The sequence below is a fragment of the Coturnix japonica genome, chromosome 2 (genome assembly GCF_001577835.2).
Source record: "Coturnix japonica isolate 7356 chromosome 2, Coturnix japonica 2.1, whole genome shotgun sequence".
Taxonomy (NCBI): Eukaryota; Metazoa; Chordata; class Aves; order Galliformes; family Phasianidae; genus Coturnix; species Coturnix japonica.
In genome coordinates, this window is record NC_029517.1 from 120744470 (window position 1) to 120765156 (window position 20687).

General features: G+C 35.1%; 1 protein-coding gene across 6 annotated transcripts in view; it reads right to left on the reverse strand.

The window, feature by feature from the left end:
• The window catches only part of CSMD3 (CUB and Sushi multiple domains 3), a 467721-nt gene that overhangs the window by 338443 nt on the left and 108591 nt on the right, over positions 1-20687 (reverse strand). The gene's annotated exons all lie outside the window — the stretch shown is intronic.

Consider the following 20687-nt stretch of genomic DNA (forward strand, 5'->3'; position numbering starts at 1 on the left):
AGTTCAATCTTACACTGAATAAAGTAGGTAAACCTTATAGGTTTACAAAATCAGTTATAACATCAACAGAACCAATTCCATGAGAAAACAACTTACACACAGTGATTCATAGATTTCATTCTTTTGTAAAGTATGAGAAAATGACTGATGTAACTGTTGATCTTCTAGATTAAAGGTATAATACACCTAATCTCTCTAATATTGTTTTTGAGGATTTTATACCAAAAATATTTATATGAGTTAATAAAACTAATCATGAAAGTGGTATTAAATAACTTATATTGAAATACTTTTTTATTAGATGAAGATATCAAGTTTTTATCTCACTCATTCAGTTTATTATCCAAATGACTGAAGCATATCTGAAAATTATTTTTTGCTTCTGCTTAATTAGGGTGTTAACATGAATATAATGTGCTGAAATAAATAGCCAATATTACTGAAAGATTAATGGCAAGGTTTTTTAAATTTTTTAATTATTTTTTTTTTTTCAAAATTACAGCATCAACAAACAACAGCTTTAAAGAATTCTGACACATATGTCTCTAATCTAAGAAGAAGAAAATACTTAATGACTGTAACAAACACCTTAATTACAATATTTTTAGGATTTTAAAATGCCAGTCTTTGTCTCTTAAAAGTTATGCAAGTTTCTTACATGAACACATAGACAACTGAAAATAAATCTTACTAATTACTGGTGCCTTTACCATCCATTAAGTGGATCATAATTGAGGAATCTCATTACAGTATGATCTCGGATAATTTACTGTGATAGGAATAGAGCAGTATACGAAAGGTGATAATGAAGTTTTGGTTTTACACATTGAGGAGAACTGGAAAAATCATTTTTATTTATTACTTCCCTGAAGTAAAATTTCCATTAATACAAAGTGTAAAATACACACTAAATGAAAGATCAGCACGTTGACTGTAATACTAATACAAATGTTTTTTTCATTTGCTGGTAAGAATTAAATATATATAGTTAGATAGATAAATGTTATAACTTATGCAAACATGGTAGTACGTAGAGTAGTTTTTCTGCTTATGTAACAATCTAAAAGAGAAGATTAAGAGAATCAGATGAAACTAGAGAGTCTGGAATTGCTTTCTCTCAGACTTAATCACAGAACCACAGAATCATGAATGGCTTGGGTTGCAAGGGACTTCAAGGATCACGAATCTCCAGTGCCCCACCACAAGCAGTGAGCAGAGCCACCAACCTCCACAGTTAGTACCAGACCAGGCTGCCCAGGGCCACATCCAACCTGGCCTTGAACACCTCCATCCACAACCTCTCTGGGCAGCCTGCCAGCACCTCACCACTGTCATAGTAAAGAACTTCCCCCTGACATCTACAGAAGTCTTTATTTTTTCTTATCACAAACTGATTATGGAGAAATCTAGAAATATAAAAACTGTTAATTAAAAATGTTGCTATATTATATCAAATCTTTAAATACTGTTTTTTTTTTTAAATAACCTGTGTCAATGAGCAAGTCTGTTATTTCTTAGCTTAGAACTGTTTTTGAGATTTTTGCTAAAATGTAAGTTTTCCACCAACATCAAAATGGCCCAGACAATACATCACTTATTTTGGTCTGATTAATGCAGCAAATTCATTATTGATAAAAGTCATACTAACTGCATTAAATGCTCTACATACAATGAAAAGCACATCAGTTATCTTCTAAGTCTCAGTAATGTGAGCATTAGCCCTATAAACTGCAGAATAATTGTGCTCTGTTCCTAAATCCCTCCACCCTGAGTATTATTTGCTCCTGGATTTTATTTTTGTTTCAGTCTTGCAGTCAGATTACTGAAGATAAAAATTCATGTTTAGAAGAAGGCTAATTGACATTGATTCCAATAAAAATGTTTGGTGCCTTAGGTTATGAAGTCATTGGAAAAGAAAATAGACCTTCAATTAAGTCATTAAACACTGAATTCTACTGTTCTGCCATTGACTTCAGATGACATAGAACAAGGACAAATAAAGGAAAAATTAGTAGTTGTTTCTACACAGTCCCCTTGAAGCCTTGTATTTCTGTAGTATATGTTCTGTACTTCTATCATGTTGAAGATTACAAATGCTTGGATGTCATCTCTGACACATGACAAACAAAATAATAACTGCTAAGAAAGAAAATATGAAGTCTAGCAGTGGTCCATCTGCATCACTGGGTGACAGGCCAAACAGTGAAATGAACAAGGAAGAAAGATAAGAAGGATAATCTTGTGATTTCTGCACAGAAATCTGAGAATCAAAATTTTGCTACCTTACAACATCTTTCTGAATTTCTGTCAAACTGCTGAGGTGTAAATCCTCAAAGACACCGAAGTACACAAAATTACTACAACTGCAATCAAAAAGTAATACATAAGCAGCAATTATATATCTAACTGCCTTGAAGAGTGGCATATTATCTCCTGTTCTTTTTCCAGACCCCAAACATGCAGATGAATGTTGAAAGGAATGGAGAAAATTGACAAATTAGAGTTGCTATAAAAGTAATGCCTCCTTTTTTATTATGTTGAGCCATGAAAATAGAGGTGGATGATGGTGATATTACAAAAGAGATTGAACCTTAGCACCAAAATTCCATTACATTTTGTTGCCATGCTGCAGATGGCAGCAGAGGGACTATCTGACAGAACAGTGTCTGAAATGGAAGTTTGTATGAAGCAAAGGTATGTAATTAAATTCCTCCATGTGGAAAAAATTCCACCCTTTCATATTCATCAACACTTGCTCAAGATTTATGGAGAGCAAATCTGCACACAGTGAGGCAGTGGGGATGTGTTTCAGCAGTGGTGAGAGCAGCATGAGGCAAGTAACATTCTAGATTTTTAAGAGCATGATCTGAAGGCTCTTGTTTATTGCCAGTGAAAATGCATCAGTGGTGGTGAGAATGTTGGAAAATAGTCTTTTGTGTCCAATAATTTGCTCCATTAAATACTGTCTTTCTGTACGTGTTAAAGACTCCATGGAAAAAAGTAGAAGATATTACTTTCTTTCTTGGGTAAGAACACTTGATACACTCTGAAACTATGAAGTTTCAAATATGTAACAAACATAGATGTCATTTAAAGACAAAATCCACTTTTAAAATATCTACCATGTATTTTCTAAAAAGCAAATTAAATTTATTTTGAAACATATTTGGAAAATCTATATGACCGACAAAATTGCAAATGTTACATAAAGGTAGAAATGCAAAAAAAAATTTGCACATTGCCAAGAAGCCAGTTTTGTAGACATACTTTGATTTTAACCATATGCTGTAAGGGGAAGATTTTTCAAAGTGATAAGCAAGTGGGAACTTGGCTTAGAAAAGCTTTTCAAGGTATTAAGAATTCAAATAAGATCCATATTTGAATATGCATGAGGATTCTTATGCAGAGGGAGCAACTCTAATAGTGTGATTTGAGTGAAGATTATAGGAATACAAAGATTTTTTCAGCTTTTTATTGTGCATACACAGGTTTCTAATTATATACACAGGTACACACAATATTTTTACACTTAAATGAATATCAGAGAAATGGATAAGCATTTGTATAACTTCTGGTGAAAAATATTATTTTCAATACTCATTATTGTCTTTCCTATATGACCTTCATGGTTCCTTTCTAATAAAGAATTTTGAAAATGTATTTCTTGAGTGATCTTTCTCTTTAGTTTTAATTTTCTGCTTATTTTTGTAGGTTTTGGTGATATTCACAATAAAGTTTCATAAACTTTTAACTAATTATCTAGAAGTCAGATGATTAAATATGATAGAAAATTATATCAGTGATTTATAGGCCAGAAAAATTCAATGATTTCAGTGACAGTTAAATGAGATTGCATGATAAATCAAGTTTTAATTCTGCACACAACCCATCATGTCATCTAATCTATCGAGATACAGTGCCTTGAATGGTTGAACGTCAGTGCTTAAATCAACTCTTCACAGAGTGACTGACACCTGTTATCTAATCTTTAAAGTAATCTAAGAGAGAGTGTAGCAGCTTTCCTAGTATAAATGATAATCTTTACAACAGTAAAAGTTTTGAGCAAGTTGAGACAAGAGAAGGAATACATCAAGAAATGCTAAGATACATTGATGTCCCTCTATACCGTGATTCTGACTTCCAATGTATTGTCATTCCTAATTTACCTTTAGTGAGAGAACTCTAAAATTATTATGTCATGCACTGAAAATCAGCATAAGTACTGTCCACAGTGTTATTAGCCTAAAACATTTCTGATACTTAAAAGGGAAATGATCAGAATGAAGAGAAACTTGAGGATGCAGAATCTGCTACATAAAAAGCTGAGTCATTTGCAGTGAATCTAGCTTAGAAGAACTTTCTACCTATCTTAACTAATTCTAAGGAAAAATAAAATAAAATAATAATAATAAAATGCTACATAACAAAGAGCTGTTCCTGGTTTAAAAAAATGCATTGTATATTCATTAGCATTAGCCATGAGTGTCGATTACATGATATAGAGAATACAGCAATCCAAATTAAATAAATCCTGATTCCATTAATTTAGTTAACGTTTCTACATAGCATTTATACATACGGAATTGTCAACAAAAACTCCATCTGTATAAATAATTGTATTTCAAGGACAAATGATGCCTTAAATTCTTGGTCTTTGACAGCTAAGATTTCTGACAGGGATCCTGAAAAATGCCACACACCAATGATACAGTATTTATCAGATATTAAGAATGAATATAATTCTTAAGATTTTGAGATTTTTCTTAATTAAAGCTATTGTTTTCCACCTCTTTCTGGAAATATGATTATTTGGTGGAAATGGAAATATGTATAATTAGGGAAATTACATTTTTTATACATTTTGGAAATCACAACTCTTCAGCTGCAATATCAACTGCAATAAAAAGTCCTTGCAGGAAAAAAAAAAAAAAAAAAAAAAGTTATGAAGTTCCACCAGAGTTTTCTAAATAATGTTTGTAATCACTACTCATTTTCATATTCAATGAGAATATCTTCTTCAGTCTCTAAATATTTTCACATGAGAAAGCAAACATTATTATCTGTATATTAAAAAATCTGCACTTCAACTTCCTTGAATATTTCTGAATCAGAAGGTGTTTTTTACTCCCAAAGATCCTGTCACTTACTCCTGAAAATTTGTCAGGGGCTTGCTCAAAATGCAGTGACCACTAGCATGGAGAAACCTACATTAAAGACTTCCTCACCAAGTTAGCAAGGCTTCTGGCAATGGTACTCTTGACTCATTAAAGAAAGCTTAATTTATTCTAGAAAATCCTGTAACACTCTGATATTCAGAGTCATGGAACTAATTATTTGCTCTTTAAGGAAGAGATAATAGCAAATGCAGTATAAAGCACAAATTTACTATTGTGATATATTCTAAAAGGACCATATGCAATGAAAAATGAAGATATGTAAACATATCAGAAACATTTATATGTAGGCTTTTTCTTCAAATTTGCCATAATTAAATATACATATATATAAAAAAATAAATAAATAAATTCATCTGCTCCTGTAAATTACCAACAGGATAATCATACTGTTTTCAGCAATTTAAATGGCATAATTACTATACACCCTTCAAATGAAAATCTCAAGGACAGTTTTGTTAAAGATTTGTCATTAATGACTTACATAAAATTGGCCTAGCTTTGGAGGATAGGGACATAAAACAGCTCCTGAGAACATAGTGAAACCTCATTTGCTTTGGCTTAGTGCTCTGACATTAACAGCTCACAGAGATTTTAGATCCCAAATAAACCTGAGGATAATTATAAATTGACATGATTCACATCATCAAATCTCTCATTTTCCACTTCTACATTCAGAATAGCATTAAAATTCATGTGGATTTGACAGCCAGCAAAAAAATCAAGTAATAGCTAAAAAGGTGAGGAACCTTGGGAACTTCAACTGTTCCTGAAAATATTAGGTGGAATAAATAGTCTCCTAACCTACAGCTTCTGAGGCAGAACCTCAAAAATGAGCTATGTTTCACAACTGGTACTCACACAATTTTTGCCTCCCTGCAGACCGGTACTGGGAAGAGCTGACAAGGAAGTATGGGGATGAGATAACCTGCTGAGGAGGCAGCCATGGTTCCATCTGGCTCTGCTGGGGTGGCACCAACCTATGGCGCCGCTACAGCCTCTGCAGGATTCTCTGATCGCAAAAGGTGGCAGTTCCCTCAGACAAAGGGCCATCCAAAAGAGAACACAGGAGAAGGGAAATACCTTTGGTCAGCCCATCTTGAGGAATGCAGCAGGAAGGATGTGAAATACCCACCAAGAAAGGAGCCATCATGAAAGTAGGTGAAGACAGTGATGTAGGAATGTGTAGCACACAACCATAATAAAGCATGGAAAACAGAAACTTTTCTGAGTTCTGAGGCATTTGTTACAATCCAAGAAAAGGCAGAGCTTTGCTGAAATAGGAACAAGCTGAAGGGAAAGGTGACAGATTCAGATTCACGTTGGAAAGGGAAGACCTGTTCTCCAGTCCTCCTCTTACAGTTTTGTTTCTGCTGATATCTGGAGTGTTGCATACAAATTTCCTCCCCGGCCACCCAAAATAAATAACTAAAAAATAGTACTACTAATAAAAGACATTGGTAAACCGGAGTGAATTCAGTGAAAAGGCACCTCTGTTGTTGGGATGAGTAATGGTGAGTTTGAGGGAATGGGGCTGGTCCACTCCAGTTTCAGGGGCCCTAACAGCAGGTCCCAGGGAGGTGACAGAGGTGAGCTCTTTGTAGTGCTGCATGGAGAACACAAGACAAGGGGCATAAACTAAGAGGACCACGCTGAGTAAAAAAAAAAAAAAAAAAAAAAAAAAGCTTTTTATAACAAGAATCAAGAAGTGGAACTTCCCTTCACAATTTCTGAAATTTGAATGTTGCCCTACCTCCTTCCTTGAATTTCTTACTTCAAAACACTTCAAAATGTTTTATTGCTTCATCTCCAGCTAAAATTTATTTCTACTACCTCAAAAGCTATACTTCCAAATAGAAGCATATATCTCAGTAAGTTCATTGGCATTTCAACTTCCAAATTCAGTTTATTCAATATTATCTAGTTGGTTAAATTGGGGGGGAAATTTTTTGAGCAAGCATAACAAAGTATACATATTTTGTGAATGTTGTAATGTATTGTAATTAAATAGTAACACAGAATCAAAATTGAAATTTCAGTAACATAAGGGGTTTCTACATTTCTCCTGATCTGTATCATAAAAAACACTAAAGTCTATTTTGTTACAATGCACCATGTTCCTGATATTATGTTTTTCAATTCAGAATACTTAATTAGGATTTTTCAGAATTTGTAGTTACCTTAAAAACAGCAACAACAACAAAACAACAACAAAAACCCAAAAACCTGATTTAGAAGTAAGTTGGCAGGTACCTGCTATATGTGTTAGAAAATAATCCTGTTTCCCAAAGAACATAAAATATAAAATCAGAGTATTCAAAAAACTGTATGATGAGCACATTTAAAATTGAAGAAATTTTCTGACAAGAACATCGTAAGCATTACAAGAAGAAATCTTACAAAATATCCTTACATGACTTCTCTCAAAAAGTGAGCATATTTCAAAGTATCAACAGCATATACCTGAGAGATATGCAAAGGGAAAAATGTGTATTTAGACAAAGAAAGACACATGCCTTTACAAAATATTATCTTGGGTCTAGATCCTGCCTTTACATAAGTTGGCAACAATCACTTTATATTACTTTTCAAGCCAGAGAAGATAATAATGAAATATAAATTCTCCCCTTAAATTTAATATGATTTTCCTACAGAAAGTCAAGACATATAGGGGGAATCTAGTACAATTATGATCATATCTGTATGCTTTTTGCTAGAATGAGTTGAAGATTCTTAAAAGATGGTAAAATATGTCTTATTTTCCTATACTTTGATTTATCTGTCCTAACACATTTAGGAATCATGGGACAAATGTGTTAAGAGCTAAATAATTGCTTCAGTATGGTTTTTATTTTTGAAATCTAACCTACAATCAGATCCTTAAGGTGGGACCAAGCCCTTGATTGATTTCATGACACTGAAAATTGTGTTAGAAGGTTTAATTACAGTCTTATTTCTTTCTGGGTTACCCATAGAAACTATGTGGGGAATTTCACCCCAGGAAATTTTTCTGAGCTGTATGAAGGCCTAATCAAACATGCATGTTTTTAGCTTTGGGAGATGCGCTGAATTTCATAACCTTGCTCTTACTAAAATAAGTTGACCTATCACTTCCATGATACTTTATAGGTAAGAAAGAACAACAATGAAAAACAAACAAAATAACAAACAAAACAAGTATTGCCTGAATTAATTTCTTATTTTTAAAAAATTGCTCTGAAGACAAATGAAAACATTTGTCAAAAATTCTTTCTAAAATAGTCAGTTCCATATCCTAAGACTTGCAAAACAGTTTAACAGTAGGGTATATCCTTACTTAGCAACATACCTAGCAGAAAATGTGATTTTTGTAGCACATTTGTAATCTCTTTGCTCACTCAAGCGAGAGAGAGAGCGAGCAAGCCGAATCCCATGACTTCCATGTCGTATCTTCCTCTCTGGGACATGTAGTTCTTCTCTGTGCTCCACATGATGCCATGATGTGGAGAACCAATAGAAAAGTTACAAAACCATGATATACTCCCTGGTCCATCTTGTCTGCATTGTCTTCTAGCACTCTGCCCCAAGCCTGTAGCACTGCCTGGGGCTGTTGTGACCAAAGTGCAGGACCCAGCACTTGGTCTTGTTGAACCCTTTGGCTTCAGCCCAGCAATCCAGCCTGTCTAGATCCCTTTATACAGCCTTGCTACCACCAGGCAGATAGACACTTCTGGGCAATTTGGTGTCATATGCAAACTTTCTGAGGGTACACTCTATACCTTCATTCAGGTTATCAATAAAAATATCAAAGAGGACAGGCCCCAGGACAGACCCCTGCTGGTCACTACTTATGATCAGTCACCAGCTGGATTTAACTCCATTCACCACCACCCTCAGGGCACAGCCCACCAGCCAGATCCTTATCTAGCAAAGAAGGTATCTGTCCAAGCAATGGTCTGACAACTTCTCCATGAGAATTCTGTGAGAGACAGCGTTGAAGGCTTTGCTGAAGTCTAGGTAGACCACATCAACAGACTTCACCTCTTCCACCAGGCAGGTCACGAGGTCATAGAAGGAGATCAGGTTGGTCAAGCAGGACCTGCCATTTAGGAACCCATGCTGGCTAGGCCTGATTCCCCAGTTGTCCTGCACATGTTGTGCGATCTCCCTCAAGACAATCTGCCCCATAATCTTCTTGGGCACAGAGGTCAGGCTGGCAGGCCTGTAGTTCCCTGAATCCTCCTTATAGCCCTTCTTGTAGATAGACTCATCCTGGCAAGTCTCCAGTCCTCTGGGACCTCTCCAGTTGCCCAGGAACACTGATAGACGATGGAAAGTGGCTTGGCTATCAACTCTGCCACTTCCCTCAGAGCTCTAGGATGGCAGTCCAGGTGGACTAGTAGGTTTCTGTTTTCTCCTGAATTGCAGGAGGCTTATTCTGATTCCCATTCAAGACTTCCAGGTCAGAGTAGAGTACCCTGAGGATAACTCATCTGACAGATGTAAAGAAGGCACTGAGAACCTCAGCCTTTTCCTAATCCTCAGTGGTCATGTTCCCAGACACATCCAGCAAAGAATGGAGATTCTCCTTGGTCCTCTTCTTACTGTTAACATATTCTTATAAGATTTTCTTGTACATTTTACCCAGAGGACAAATTGAGTTCAAGCTGGGCTTTTGCCTTTCTAATTTTCTCCCTGTACATTCTAACAACCTCTTTGTACTCTCTCAGAGTTCCTTATCTCTTCTTCCACAGGAGGTAGATTCTCTTTTTCTCCTGGAGCCGCAGGAAAATCTCACTGTTCATCCACACTGATCTTCTTCCCCTCCAGATCATCTTGAAGCTCAGGGTGTGCCTTCCTTCTTGAGAAGCAACCAGGCTTCCTGGACCCCTTTAACCCTCCAAGTCTCTATGCCAAGGGAATATGCCAATCCCTACTAGCCTCCTGAACAGTTCAAATTCTACTCTCCAGAAGTTCAAGGTAGCAGTTTTGCTGTCCCCTCTCCTGGTTCCAAGACTTAAGAACTCTTCCATTTCATAGTTACTCTATCCAAGACAGCTCCCAGCCTCCAAATCTCCCATCAGACCTCCTCTGTGAACAGTAGGTCTAGAGAGACTTGGTAGGCTGTCTGATCAGCTGCAGAAGGAAGTTATCTTCCATACACTCTAGAAACCTCCTCGACTGCTTCTTGTATTCCTAGCATATATCAGGGAGTTGAAGTTCCCCATGAAGACAAGGGTTGATGATCACACAACTTCTGCCAGTTGCTCATAGAACACCTAATCTGTCTCTTCATTCTGTTTGATTGGTCTAGAACAGACACAGGATGTCTGCCTTACCAGCTTTTCCCTTGACCCTCACCCATAGAGATTCAGTTTTGTACTTCCAGCTCATATTATTTTTAGTTTAAATTGTATGCATGAAGTAGTTCAATTGAAATAATACATTTCAAAACACAAAAAGGTATAGTATTCTATTTTTTAAATCTTTGTGAAGTATCCTAATTTCTATTCAGTTGGTGACTTTTTCCAAGAAGTTGAATACTTTGCTGCCAAAGTGCTATCCTGATAAAAGTAATTAAAATCCAATCTTAAAGTATCTTGTTAACATACACGATAATCCATCACTATTTATTTGTAATATGTTGAAAATTAAATATCAAAATACAATAGAATCATGATATTTATGTGCCACTGTCAAATGGTCCTTTTTTTTTTTTTTTTTGTAAAAACACAGCACAGTGCTTGTAGTAAATGAAAAGCAGTGACCTCTCAATACAATGATACAATCATATGTTGACAGGGAAAAGAAGAGAAAAATATTATTTAGACATACAGTTCCTATCCAAGAAGTTGGTTATTGTTGTGGGTTTTCTTGTTTGTTTGTTTTTTTGTTTTGTTTTTGTTTATTTTTGCTTTGTTTTGTTTTTGTTTTTTTGTTGTTGTTGTTTTTTTCCCCAGAAAATATCTACCACTCTGGAAGCTTTTAGTATTATTTCCAGTTGTAGATACTTATATTCCACTGCAATCCTCTATTTCCTTACCTTTGCCTCAACTTAGCCCTTCTTCTTCAGTCCTTTTATCAATATCTTATTTACACATTTGTTACTATTTTTATATAATATCCTTTCTATACCTTTTGTGTGGGGTGTGATGGGTGTTTATTTATTTATTTATTGTGAGATTTTATTTTATTTTTTTTCTTTTCTTTATTGTCCATTAACAGACTAAAACTGTTAAATGTTATGTAATCTTCTTGCCTACAGTCCTTTGCCTTCCTCCATGCTGATCCTTGTTCATAGACTGGTACTTCAAGATATATTTTCCAGAATTTTTCTTCTCTTTTTCTTTGTAATTGCAGAATAGATTTATCACTTAGAACTGAATATCCTAGTTTTTGATATATGTGTGTGCGCATAGTAGCCATGTGTATCTCAGTTTTCATAATCATGAGAACTAAGCACATTTAAAGTGAACCACAGCTGATTTATAAGTTGAGTCAAAAGTCATAGGAATACTGAACTGATTCACTGGGATGCCAAGAAGATTTAGGGACTGGTGCACATGAGGTATAAGGAATACCTGAAAGAATTTCATCTATGCAAGTTGAAGAAGGGAAGATTAAAGGGAAAATCTTACTGTACTCAACTAGCTAGTGGGTAGTTACAGAGAAAATTGAGCCAGTTTGTCTTAATTAGAGTGGAGTGAAAAGGGAAGAATTAATGTAAATTCAGATTTGGTATAAGGAAAACCTCTTCATGGCAGGACATAAATACCCTAATACAGTATGATGCTTCTATTGCAAAGATAATACAGTTTCATTTCTATTGCAAAGAAAGATTTGATGCTGTATTTACTACTTTCTTCCTGAATGAATCTTACATTAAAATGTTTTCCCAGATAAAGAGTATCTTTTTGCAAATACAGTTTTTCATCATTTGTCATCAAACTACTCAATTGCATATGTATAGTTCAGAGCAGCAGAAATATTTAAATGCAAACATTTTAACCCATGAAAAGGAACATTTATTTTGACTCAAAAAATTCTTTGATAACTAAATAAATTCAGATATGGCATGACATAGCAGTGAACTCATATTTAATTTCTTGTTTTCTGTTTCTNTTTATTTTGACTCAAAAAATTCTTTGATAACTAAATAAATTCAGATATGGCATGACATAGCAGTGAACTCATATTTAATTTCTTGTTTTCTGTTTTTCAAATCCACAAGGAAAAAAGAGAAGGAAATATGATAGAAACAAAGCAGTTCTCCTGGTCACATTTCCTTCTTCGCCTTCAATCTTCTCATTTCCATGTAGCTTAATTCTGCTTTTATTCATTCCCACCGCCTTTAGTGGGAAAGATATTATGCCATGAAGAAACAATCCATACAACGTATTTCTACTTATTTGTATTCTTATAAAAGATCTACTTAAAATCACTTATAACTTTGGCTCAATTTTCTCACTTTTCAAGTCTTTATTTGCAAATGCTGGATCTACCATGGGTAATGAACACTGCAGAGATGATAACTTTGACACCACTACTTTGACATCCACTCACTAGGGAATTAATTTACCACACTGACAAATGTTTAAAACTCTTCTAGAAAAGGTTCTCATCTTTTTATCTCATTATGATGCTAATTCCTTACCTGGCTTAGCATTTACAAATGCAAATATCAATGTAATCTTGGAAATATACTGAGCAGTGTAGAAACACTGTTGAAATGGTTTAATGAATATCTATTTCCTCTGTCCAGAATAAACTTATATCTCAAGAACCACGAATCTGAAATTTTTGAAAATACATAAACTTATTAGGTAAAAAAAAAAAAAAAAAAAAAAAAAGAAAAAAAAAAAGGAAAAAATAACAAACCAGTAATAATGACAAAAACAAAACAAAACAAAAACAAAACAACAACAACAAAAAAACTTAAGTCTTCTAAGCTCACAAATTACTCAACTAATTCAGAAAAAAGACACAATAATCACTTTAATGTAAATCTACCTAAAATGAAGCTAGCAGGTCAGGAACGGAACATTTGGTCTGCAGAATTTTGTATCTTATCTTGGAAAGAATTGTACTCTAATTAAGAAATGAAACAATTCAATGTAGTACACCATTTGAAATGAAACATGCACAATACAAACTAGCTAAAATAAGGATGAGGTGTGTGGGGGATGGAAAGAGTAGAAGCTAAGAAAGACTGGACTTGTTGGAAGCTTTCAGAAGGCTGTTATTTTCATGGAAACACTGTCCTTATGCTGGATGGAACTTTCCAGGGAACTGGTGATCAAATACTGTGAGACTTCTTTATCATATAACAACAACTTATTTAATGTTCTTAAGAAGAGCTACTCTTCACACAAAACCTCAGTTACGTTGTCAGAGAGGTACACAGTATACATTTAATAAATAAAAGGAATGCAAAATAAAATTCAACTACCCTACAGAAGAGAGTGAAATAATGTTTTAGGTTAACTTGTAGCACTTCTAAAATTGCACATAGTTTGTATTATAATTAACTTCAGGATAGTAAATAATAATAGAAAGTAATTAAATTCAGAGAAATGTACAGTAAACATTCTACATGGCCAAGTGGAAATGAAAATAAGTATATAGTCCTAAAAGCATTTGAGTTGGATTGAACCCGGTTATATAACACACCCGTGTTCAGTCTACACATGGCATTTTTTCTTCTTCATGTATAGAAACTCAATGAGAATACTCTTTTCAATGCATTTATCCCTTACATGGACTTTCACATACATGTTCTCGCTAGCAAGCTCTGCAAAATGGTCTTGTTTCCGAACAGGCTTCAGTTTGCTTGGTTATATTTTGATTGTCAAATATTCGTTCATATTAAGTATTCTCAATTGATTTTTTTCTTCTATTGTGTTACAAAACAAATTGCACCAAGATTTGCAGCCACTGTGAGGACTGTTAAAAGGCCATGAAAATTATATGTTTATTGTTTACCTACCTCCTAGAAGTGTCTGTGACTTAATCAGCTCATTTATCTTCATTTGCTACTTAGGTTTGCTTTAGCTTTCCATATGAAGCTGAAATGGTAGTTTAACAATATGAAATATTTGGAGGTAACTATGACAAATGTTACAGGAACAGTTTGTCTTCAGAACTCCATGAGTAAATAACTCAGGAGGGAGTAACACAACTCAAAAGAAAAACGTATTTTCATTCCACAATTCCATCGTCCTCCCTCAATTTACAAGCCATATGACAGGCATTATTAAGTCAAAGAAATTTGTTTTTAATGATCAAATATTTATCTTCCCATTTTCCATCTTTTTCTATGTGTATCATTGACCCACCAACTGAAAGCCTTCATCTAACAGAGATATTTGAACACTATCCAGAAATAATCTCATTCTGTAAATGTTCTAGATTTGCTGATGACTTTAATGCTCTTGATCAAAATGTATCTAAATATCGATGACAAAGCTCTTTACCAGCAAAGTTAGAATGCAGACCATAGATCTCACAGACAATTATGCAAATAATAATAGAAAAATAAAGAAAAATACTGATCTTTAAAAAGAAGGAAAGACAGAAATACTCTGAATGACAAGAAGGCAGATTTTAAAATAATTGTGTACATTTAGAAAACTTTTCAACTGGTTGTTCTGTGTTCTAGCCCAGCCAGAAAATGACTGAAGTGCAGCAAAATCTAACAAGCTTACCAGCTCCTGAGGTAAAAATATGCAGTTTATACATTCATTTATTTAGGGACAAGAGGGCTATGTAATCACTAATATATGTAAACCATATTGCTGGAATAAGGCAGATATTACATAGTGTTGGAATTTATGTGTGGGAGAAAATTAATGGTTAACTGATCATTATTACATCTTTACTCAAAATGTCGAGTAGCATTGCACATAGCATGGTACGCATGAGGCTGAAATAAATTTCATCCATGTGTAATTTATGTATAGGGTAGCACAAAACAGACAGAATTAGCATGAAGAGATATGCATGTTTAACATCTCTGGATACAAGGTCCTTTTTGTCCAGCTCTTAGACACAGATGTTGGCAGGGAATGCATATAGTAAGGAGCACAGGGAAGTGTTCGTAACAGAGAATTAAGTCACATGATCTCTTGTATGTTATCAGGAACTTAGGAAGTTATTTTGAAACCAAAATAACCTGTAGTTTTGTGAGTAAACAGAGCTTGGGAAAGCTGCATTCACTGACCAAAACCAAATCAGATGTGGAACGTAAGAGTTATCCTGTGCTGTTGAAGAAATATAGCTTGTATTGAAATGTTAACTTCTGGTACTTAGATCAAAATTCCTGTTTTTCCTGTTAATTACTACAGAATTTCAATAGGTAGCAAATCTGATACTATCACAGAAGACCATCAGGTTGGTCACCAGGGTTTGCTCTTGATGAAGCCACACTAATTCTATAATACCACTTCTCTGCCTTTAATGTGCCTTTGCATAGTTTCATGGTGGATCTGTTCCACGATCTTCATCAGCACAGATATGAGACAAACAAGTTGGTAGTTGCTAGGGTCATCTTTTTCACCCTTTTAAAAAAATGGGTTTTATGTTTCCTTTTTTACAGTCACAAGGGACTTCATTTGTTTACCACAACTTTGAGTATCATTGAAAGTGGCTTGGCAACCACATCAGTCAATTCCATTAGGACTCTGTCATGGAGTTATATGAGTCTGTAACAAGGAGAAAAAAGCCCAGGGGGAAAAAAAAGAAAAAAAAAAAAAAAAAAAGAGAGAGAGACTTGGCAACCACATCAGTCAATTCCATTAGGACTCTGTCATGGAGTTATATGAGTCTGTAACAAGGAGAAAAAAGCCCAGGGGGAAAAAAAAGAAAAAAAAAAAAAAAAAAAGAGAGAGAGAGAGGAAGAGAGAGAGATGAAAACTACCCTCTGTCTTATCTTTCAGCTTAGCCCCAAGGTGACCATGATGCACACTAGGGGAGAGATTAAGAGGTAGAAAGATAGCATATGGGTCTACAAAAAACCAAAACAAAACAAGGGAACAAACAAAAACAAACAAATAAACAAACAACAGCAACAACAAAACAACAGAAACAATCTGAAGATGAACAGGATTTTACCAAATCTAACAAAATGAAACAGAATGAGAGAGACAAGAGTACCCAAACTGAGAAAATAGTAAGCATGGTCTTACTCTAGTAAACTTCAAGGGAAGCATGAGCTTTTCTCCCCTCCCAAACCAAGAAAGTTGGAGGGTGGCTAGTGTCCTGGAGCACACCTTTCTGGATTTTTCTTTTCTGATTGAGGTACCTGTAGAAGTCTTTCTTCTTGGTCTTGGCCTCTCTAACCAAGTTTAGTTTGAGCTGGGCCTTGGCTTTCCTGACCCCATCCTTAATAGCCTAGAAGCTTCCTTTTGCACTTCCCATCATACCTGTCCCCATCTCCACTGCCTGTGCATTTTCTTCTTTCACTTCAGTTGGACCAGCAGGTCCTGGTTCAGCCACATCAGTCTCTTGCCTTTCTTTCCTGACTTGTTGGGGACTGAGAGCTCTTGCACTGTGAGGAAAGCCTTAAAGATCTGTCATCTCTGCTCCATGCCCTTGCCAGTGAGAAGTTTCCCGGGGTGTTTTGTTGACTAACTCTCTGAAGAGCTGCATTTTCTTTTTCCTAAAATTTAGCTTCCTAATTTTACCCTTTGTCTATCTCATATCCCTCCAGCACATGAATTCAAGCATAGCATGGTCACTATAGCCCAGCCCTGATGTTGCGATCTATTTTGCATCCATTGCTGAGCAACAGGTCCAGCTTTGCATCCCCCCAGTGAAGGTCAATTACTTGACTCAGGAAGTTATCCTCAATGCATTCCAGGAGCCTCCTGGATTGTCTGCAGCTCATGGTGCTACTTTTCCAGAAGATGTCTGGGTAGTTCCCCAACAGTCCCCCAACAGAATGATAACTTGTGATCACGATGCCTCCTGTAACTACAGGTAGAAAGCATCATCAGCAGGCTCTGTCTGATCTGCTGACCTGTATCAGACACCAATCACAAGTCTCCCTTTTCTTCCTCAATCTCTAATTGTCATCCATAGGCTTTTGAGTAGCTCATGACTGTTCTTTGGGGATGGATCCTCACATTCTATTCCCTTCCTGGTGTAGATGGCAGCACCTCCAACCCTTCTTCATCATGTTGGGGAGGGGTGGGGTGGAGAAGGCAAGGAGGGTTTTTATCTGCAGCTTCAGGCACAGGTTCACCTCCATCTGCTCTTTTCCTTTGCATTCTTGCCTCAACTCTTGCAATTTTTTGTTGTCAACCAGGTGTGTTTAAACACAAGCTGCCTTGAGTTTGTGATTTTTTCTTTGAAATAAGTATCAATGAATATCAGTGGTTGCAATTTTTTTCCACACAGAGGAATTCAGTGACACTGTTGCTTCATAAGTACATCCAAGTCAGATGACATTTTGTCAGACTGCTCCTCTGTTGCCATTTGTTGCATGGCAATAAAATGTAACAGAATATTGCTGAAGGATTCAGTTTCTGCTGCCACACTACCAACATCTGTCTTTCATATTTTGGACCAACATAATAAAATAGAAAGTATTACTTTCTGATCAGCCCTTGTAATATTCTGTATGTGTACATATAGAGAAAGTATGTAATGTGTATATAAAGCTCAAACTATTTATTATAGATATTTTAATAATTTTTTCCTTTATCTTTCCACCCTTTTCCTTCAAAATGATGACAATGCAGAAGAATGATCTAAAAAATATTGTTCTCCAAATGTATGTGCTCTGCATGGCAACAGGCAAATAATGGTATTGCACACAGATGATTTAAAGACTTCTATGAGCTTAATTCTACTGATATCTAAGCACACTATAAGTCCAAAGTTTTGTTAACTTTGTTTCTTGTATATAAACACAAATTAAAATCAAAATTTTTTATAATACAAAATTATAATGAAAGTATAATACTATACTGATTTTTTGTTTCTTTGTTTTTTGTTTTGTTGTTGTTGTTGCTGTTGTTGTTTTTCTCACTGCTGTTATCATTAAAAAATCAGATCATGGAATTAAAATATTCTGCCTTTCTCAGTCCAACTAATTATAGAGAAACTTGTGACCAGTCTAGGAATGTCTGGAATAGACCTTAGAATTCTCACCATCTAGCAAATAGCAGTTTTTTGCTTGAGAAAAACTAATTCTTACACATGTAAATGTGTACACACTAATTCTTACTCATGTAAATGTGTACACACTAATTCTTACTCATGTAAATGCATACAGCTTCAGTCATTTGCCTTGGGAATCACTATTTTAAATGTAATGACTAAGAGAACAAGAAGACATTTAACTAAATGGATACTACAGGAAAGAAGGAGACAGACTCCTTGGCAGGGTCTGTGGTGATAGGACAAGGGGAAGTGGTTTCAGACTTAAAGAGGGTAGAGTTAGGTTGGAGATAAGGAAAAAGTCTTTTTGAGTGAGGGTGGTGAGGCACTGGAACAAGTTGCCTAGTGATGTGCTGGATGCCCTGTCCCTAGAGAATTTTGATGTCAGGCTGGACCAGGCTCTGAGCAACCTAATCTAGCTATGGCATCCCTGTTAATTGCAGGGGAGTTCTACTTGACCTTTTAAGGTCTCTTCCAATTCTGAGGATTCTATGATCCTATGATTCTATTATCTATCTGAGGAACTCTTTAAAGATGAATGCTTAATTAAAAAGAGTCTCCATGGCAATCAGAAAAAGATAAAGAAGCTCATTACTTGGTAATTAACTTTAGCGTCTTCCTGCAGAATTCTGTGTTGGATAATTGCATTAGGAAAAGAAATAGGGCAAATCTACTAGAATGGAATCTGAATGGTTTCTGCACTAAGTGTGAACTTAGATTATTGTGATATTAAAGAGAGTCACAGAGAAAATACTGAATGTATTTGGAAAAAAATTTACATTGAAATTAGAACAAAACAAAAAACAAACAAAAAACAAGCAAACAAAAAAACCCCTTAACAGTAATTTTTCATATTAAGATTTTAAGGCAATTGATCTTGTGTTAAAACTTGTGAATCAAGTCACATTTATATGCTATGTTTCAGCAATTAGTAACCACCACTACTACAATATGCACCTTACTATTTTTATTTTATTTTGTTTTTGTTGAGCTTTTGTTCCTTAGATTCTTCAGTGCTGTCTAGTGTTAGAGGACACTTTACTCTGAAAAAAATAATGTCTTACCATAGAAGATTTTGCAGAAAATCATTGCACCTATTCCACACACTCTACCAAGTCTGATTTCTTTCTATCTCTAAAAGAAAAAGGCAATTTTGTAAAGTAATATAACATCCTGACTCATTTTCTGGATCCTTTCTGATTTATTACCTCTATTTTACTTACAGATTTCAATCACTAACAAGAAGAATGTTTGATTTTATTATTATATTATTATTATTATGTGTTAGTCTTCTGCTTGAACACCACATTTTATCACAGGAAAACATTGGGAGAATACCATTCCAAGTTTTTATGTTTCCTTAGAATAAAAATAAAATCTTTCAAAATTCCTGAAAAATTTGCAATTGAAATTATATCTATGTAGGTCCCTCCGAAAATAATCTCTCATATTTGTTTTCATGGAAAACATAGCAGATACAGAGAACAAAATGAGATTGTTCTCAGCAAATTCTCAGCTACAAAATATTTTTCTGCATGGTCACAATCTCTTGCTATCATTTTCACCAGAAATAATCTAGAGACTCCATTCTGTGCTTGTAAAAATCTGTATGATTGGAGGTGCCACAGTCACTGTTTCCTCTGCTGAAATGCTTCAGCCACAGACTCATTGTACTCACATCCATCGCTTGGTCTCCATAAATGTTCATCAAGCATCAAATAATGTGAATAGATTTTTTTTTTTTTTTTAATTTTTTTTTTTCCCCCCATGTGGAGGTATTAATCTGCACACCTGTGCTTCATACCTTCATACATTCCATGTTAGGCACCAGCTTATCAGACTGCCTCTCCCTCGCAATGTGTCACTTGGCAGCAAAACTTAGTGGCTTATTGATGGAAGGAATCAACCTGCATCGCTGTACCACCAACATTCAGGTCTGATATCACAGACTGACATATTAAAACAGGAGGCATGACTTCTTGTGTAGTCACTGTAATATTGTGACTGCAAGGACAGACTGTCAAGTGAAATCATCAGGTTCAAGTCTCCCATCCTCATGATTTCTGGGTGCAATTTTAATGTAGATTATTTTCAAAACTGGCAGATCAATAAGTTGAAAAATAGTAAAAGGTGAAGTCTATTAACCTTAAACTTTCTTAAGCATGTAAGCTTGTGTCCAAATTAACATGTATCAAATCATTTCCCAAAGTATAATTTGGAGTTACTGCTTGAATGTATATCTTCCTCATTACTAATTTTTTACTACTATGTACAAAGGGAAGAATTATCAAAGATTTTACTAAAAAATAGTATTAGCAACAGTGTTATATCTTCTTCAAGATCAAAGAAAAGCCTATTAAAGCCAAAAATAGG